Below are 6,232 nucleotides of genomic sequence, written 5' to 3' on the forward strand. Positions count from 1 at the left end.
CATTGAACACCCTAAGAAGCTGGGGCAATATAATCTCTCCATATTGCTTAAATACCTCCACCAGTATCCCGCCCTGGGGGCCTTTGAATTTGGGAAGGATTTGACTGCCTTCAGTAACTCTTCATCTGTTATGGGGGAGTCTAATAACTGCCTCTGAGAGTCTGACAGACATGGCAGCTCAATCTCATGAAGAAAATCCTGCAATTCTAACGATGTGTATTCCTGCCTAGACTGGTACAAATTTGAGTAGAACCCCACCAGCTCCTGGTTAATGTAATTAGGGTCATTCACCACCTCCCCCCTCGCCATTGCGTAAAGCCCCAATGGAAAGAGAAGCCTGGTTCAACTGTACAATTTTGGCCAGCAGCCTGCCTGTCTGCTCCCCCTCCTCATAGAAGGTCTGTATATTGAGAAAACGTTTTTTGTCCGCCGCTGATGTTGCTAGGCGGTCTACTGCCGCCTGCGCAGCTATCTAGGCCTCTCTTGTTGCATCAGAAGAGTTAGCAATAAATTCCACCTCCAATTGATGGACCAGCTGTGTAGCCTGCTCCTTCTGTACCCTAGAATTGTGTTTGATCACATTTACCTCTGTAATGAATAGGCCCCTCAGGCAGGGCAGGACTTAGGGTGGTGGGGGCCCCTGGGCTTGAGTCACTTTTGGGCCCTACCTTCTATACATTATCGTACTTATCAGCATAGAACACGCACCAGCATATAACACGCACCCCAAGTTTAGGAGGGAATTTTAAGGAAAAAAACTTTTAGGAGGGAAGTTAAAGGAAAAAACGTACATTTAAATGCCCATCAATGCAGCCTTATCAGTGTCCATCTGCAGCCTTGCCCATCCATCTGCAGCTTTGTCCAGTGTCATTACAGCCTTGTCAGTGTCATTTGCAGCCTAGTCAGTGTAGCCTTGTCATTTGCAGCCTTGCCCCAGTGTCATTGCAGTCTTGAAGTTTAAAAATGGCGCCGCCGAGATACACAGTACTCTGTATCTCGACGGCTCTCTGTCCTCTCTGTCCTCTCAGTACACTCAGCTATGTATCTTGGCGGGGCCCATGGGCTTGAGCCCAGTCAAGCCCAATGGTAAATCTGGCCCTGCTCTCAAGTATGCCTTGAAGGCATCCCATGCAACCAGGGGATCAGGGTGTTCCCTATTGTCTCACCAATATGTAGAGATCTCGTCAATGATCCTGTCATGTGAGGGGAAGAGGTTTATCCAAAAGGCATTAAGCTTCCAGGATGCCCATGGAAGGATTGAGACGCACCAACTGGGGGGAATGATCAGAGATACCTCTCACCAAATATTGCATGTCCTGTATCAAGGTTGTGGCAGCCTGAGAACAGAGGCACAAATCAATTCTGGACAGAGATAGGTGGGATTTAGAGAAACAAGAGAACTGTTTCTGTAATGGGTTATGGAATCGCCATGGATCCATCCATCCCACTTCCTTTCACTTTTAGAAGTGTGGTGCGGGGGTGTTTAGACCCTGCTATAGGAGGGGGTGTTTGTCTAGTGTGGGATCTAAATATCCATTGAGATCTCCAACTAATATTAGTGGGATGTCAGGGTTATCCAGCTGGTACTTCAGGAGGATTCTTAGAACTACAAAGCTAAAGGGAGGTGGTATATACACTGCTGCCAGATTACATTTAACTTGAAATAGTCTACATAGCAGAAACACAAACATGCCCTTGGAATCTATAACTTTGTCAACCAGCTGAAAATCTAGAGACCGGTGAATCAGAACACTCACCTCCCTGGAGTAGGAGGTATGGGTGGAGTGATATGCAGAGCCCACCCAGGTGAACTGCAGACATGACAAAGTCTCTGGCACCAAATGGGTCTCCTGTAGGGCACATAATGCAGGCAGGTGTTTTTGAAGAGCGTTAGAAACCATTGTGCATTTAAGAGGGTCACGGATGGCCCTAATGTTCCAAGATACTACTGGAACAACCATCTGACCAGATTAGCAGAGAAATACCAGGGTACTGATTATAAAACAAGCGTCCCAAAGTCTGCCTCTGCCCAGCCAGACAAAAGAGCAAAGAAGGCTTGCAAAAGCCTTGGAGGAAGGTCCATTCCAGTGGGACAAAGTGTCTCCACATTGCATGGGCGCTGTGGTGTGATATCTGAAAAAGGTTGCTGAAACCATAAGTGTGAGAAACCTCAACAAAAAACAAGAAAAACAGAAAAATAACTTTAACTCTGACATCACCTCAATGGGATAGCGCAATCCCCATTGATAGGATGTCCTTTAGGGGGATGCTGGCAAGTGATGCATCTTTTCTGTAGGAAGCAACAGGCTTCACTAGATCTAATAACCTGCAATCAGTGGAAGTTCCCCGCCTGACCGATGATAAGAATAACTGTCTAGGAGCTATCAAATCTGCTCCTAATTTGTAATCCTCAGAGAAATCGATATTGCGTCGTGTGCTTGCTCATGGTGAAAGCAAGGTAACAAGGCCTACCAGCCGGGTCCACATAATACCTAATGTGTAGGTAATGTGGTTTCCGTGTTATGTCCTTTGTGCAGCTGTGTACATTTAAGTGCATCAGTCCTCTGCTGCCGCATTTCTTATGGCTTGGTGAAGTGCTTGCTCATTGGCATCCAGCCAATCAGATGCCTCTGTAGCCAAATCAAAAATGTGTGCTTGTCCCCTAGCCAGAATGCGAAGCCTGGTGGGAAACAACATAACATAGGTGGCCTACAGACGCTGAAGTCTTTTCTTGACCTCCGTGAATTTAGCCCTGCGGTGCTGTATTTCAGCCGAGAAGTCAGGGTAGAAGGAGAAACGGGTGCCATTAAATTGGATATTGCGGCGTTCCCTGGCCAGCTGGAGTATGATCTCCTTGTCTTTAAAGTTGAGAAGTCTGGCGAATAGAGTGTGGGGTGGGTGGCCCAGTGGAAGAGGCCTAGGAGGTACTCAGTGCGCATGTTCCACAGAGTACATTGGCGTGAATGTTTCCTTCCCAATTGTATCGAGCAGCCATTGTTCCACAAATTCTGTGGGTTCCCTCCCCTCCATCTTCTCTGGGAGCCCCACCATCCGGATATTGTTCCGCCTCAAGCGGTTCTCGAGATCATTGTTTTTAATTTCAGTGGCTTTAGCGATGAGTGATGCTGATTGTACGTGACGTGTCAAAGGCAGGAGCTTGTCCTCTATGTCACGTATGCCGCCCTCCACTGCCATGGTGCGTTCCCTCATTTTTTGCATATCACGGTGAATCAATCCCACCTCCTCCTTCAAGCCCCCTAAATGATCCTTTAACATGTCCACTGAGGCTGTATATTTTTGCACAGCTTTAAGTATTGCTGCAAGTGTGGACTGATCATCATCATCTTCCTCTCCCTCTCCCTCCTCCGTGTCAGTGTCCTTGATCCAGAGGGGCCCTGTGTACACTGCTCTCCCTCCTGAGTGTCATGGAAAATAGCAGGGGTAGTATCTAAGATCCCCTCCAGAGGCTGCTCGGCTGTCTCAGTCAACTTTTTAGTATAATAGAGCATGTCTCGTGGGAGATCTTTCCCCGCTGCCTTAGGTGTTTTAGGAGGCTTACGAGCTCCTTTTTGTGTCTCTACATGTGGGTGCTGGGAGGAGGCGGCCACAGCGGCGCCATGTTAATCCTACTGCATGCCTTCTTTTTCCTTTTTGCAGGTTACCATACCGCAGAATCGATGGTCCGAGGATGCCAGTGGAGTCCGCTGTGGTTGTGGCCGGAAAACAGCTGAGATACAGGCAATTTTACGGACTGGGAGTAGGGTGAGTGTCGAGTTTCACTAGGGAGCTCTGTGAAACACACTTCCATTCACATGCCGCTCTTGGTCACGCACCTGCCTCCTATTTTTAGGGTTATAGTATAGTTAAATAGTTAGTAAGGTTGAGTAAAGACACCAGTCCATCCAGTTCAACCTGAGTGAGTGTCTACAATTGTTCCTATCCCTGTACATTACACAATCACATCAGTCCCTACCCTCAAGGAGCCCACACATGTTATATGCCAATAAACATGGTAATTTGAAATCTGACGTCAAAATTTTACTCCAGGAATATAAAATGAGTTTGGAAAAATGAAAGAAATGCTTAACCACTTCAGCCCCGGAAGAATTTACCCCCTTCCTGACAGAACACTTTTTGCGATTCGGCACTGCGTCGCTTTAACTGACAATTGCGCAGTCATGCAATGTGGCTTGACGTCCTTTTTTCCCCCACAAATAGAACTTTCTTTTGGTGGTATTTGATCACCCCTGCGGTTTTTATTTAAACAAAAAAAGAGCAAGAATTTTAAAAAAAACTATTTTTTTTTACTTTTTGCTATAATAAACATCCCCCAAAAATATAAAAAAAAAAAAAAAATTCTCAGTTTAGGCCGATGCGTATTCTTCTACATATTTTTGGTAAAAAAATTCGCAATAAGCGATTATTGATTGGTTTGCGCAAAAGTTATAGCGTTTTCAAAGTAGGGGATAGTTTTATGGCATTTTTATCATGACTGCAACATTATGGTGGACACATCGGACATTTTTGACACATTTTTGTGACCGTTGTCATTTATACAGTAATCAGTGCTATACAAATGCACTGATTCCTGTGTAAATTACACTGTCAATGAAGGGGTTAACCTGGAGGTGGCAGTGTAGGGGTTAAGTGTGTTCTAGGGGCGTGTTGCTAACTATGGGGGCGTGGCTGTGTTGTGCACATCACTGATCTCTGCTCCAATCACAGGGAGCAGAGATAAGTGTCACTTGTTGCTAGGCAGAACAGGGAGATGCTTGTTTACTATAGCATCTCCCCATTCTTCCTCTCAGTGAGGCAATCGCGGGTATCCCCGCAGCGATTGAGTCTGCGGGACCTGCGACCTGACTCACTGAGCTTTCCGCGGGCGTGCGCCCCCGTCGCCTCTTAAAGGACAATGTACAGGTACATGATTCTGCCTGTACATGCCCTTCTGCTGATGTATATCGGCATGAGTCGGTCGCCATTTGATTTTAGTTGACTAAAATGTACTGGAGATTTTAGTCAACTAAAATGTACTGGAGATTTTAGCTGATTAGAATATGACTATAACTAAAATAATTCAGATGACTAAAATACAACTAGAAATAAATTGCATTTTAGTCAAAAGATTATGACTAAAACTAAATCGAAATTTGACGTCAAAATTCGCTTGTTAAAAATCCCAGCTGGCCGATATCAAAGAGTTCAAGAAAAATGATTCCAGGGTCCAATACTTCAAATCTGAGTCTGAGAACAGTGGATATAAGGATTACTTAAACTGAAGTACAAAACAATTCTCTAACAGTAGACAAGAATTTTCCTAAGCATTTTTTGCAACACTCCCGGATATAAGCAATTTTGATAAAAACATTGCCACTTTTTATATAGACAGTAAGATCCCTCAATTTATATTTAAATCCTCTTCCACTACTTTCAGAAAAACTCCATTCTTTAGGGACTATTTTGTTAAAAATCAGAGATCTACTAAGAAAAACAAATGTTGCAAGATGTGAGGCACACCTCAGTGCCAGTCTTGCAACTACGATTAATTTATTTTAAAGTGGATGTAAACCCTCCCCCACAACTTTGTCCCATGTAAATCAGCATAAAAACCCCTAATGAACATTGCTTGTAGATATCTCCTTACTTGCTTAGTATTGTTGTAATTCTTGTTGTTCTGTAGAATGAAGTCACTGAGCATGCCCAGATCTCCCCTGATTTAAGGCACACTCTCTATGTCTTATCTATCTGTTATCAGGACTTCCTACAGCACAACACTGAACTCTGCTAATCACTCAGAGCTTCCTCCTACACACCATGTGACCATGTGACCTCACATAGAGTCTAAACTTGGCCATTACTGCAGTCTTATCAGCTGAAGCTGATAAGTCTGACAAAGACAAACATTATACATCGGCACAAGTAAATACTATGAAATAAACAAGTAAGCTATAAACAGGGAAGCAGGGTTGCCATAGAAATGTTGGATTGAGAAGGAGGCTTGGTTAACAGTACAGGAAGTGCTCAATGTAAGGGCGGAAATACACTCCACTGTGGACTCAGAAAACAATACTTAAGATGGCGCTGCCTAACCCCTGGAAACAAGTTTTTTAAAGTTTCTTTAAACAGTAAGTAATATGCGATTTGGGCTGGATTACAGTGGCTATAGTCTGATAATGACTTATTATAATGGACTAAATGAAAAGAAGCATAGAGTGGGAGAGTTTACTTCCTC

Source organism: Lithobates pipiens, unplaced genomic scaffold (genome assembly GCF_037356315.1).
Source record: "Lithobates pipiens isolate NorthernLeopardFrog02 unplaced genomic scaffold, aLitPip1_a1.2 Scaffold_30, whole genome shotgun sequence".
Classification (NCBI taxonomy): Eukaryota; Metazoa; Chordata; class Amphibia; order Anura; family Ranidae; genus Lithobates; species Lithobates pipiens.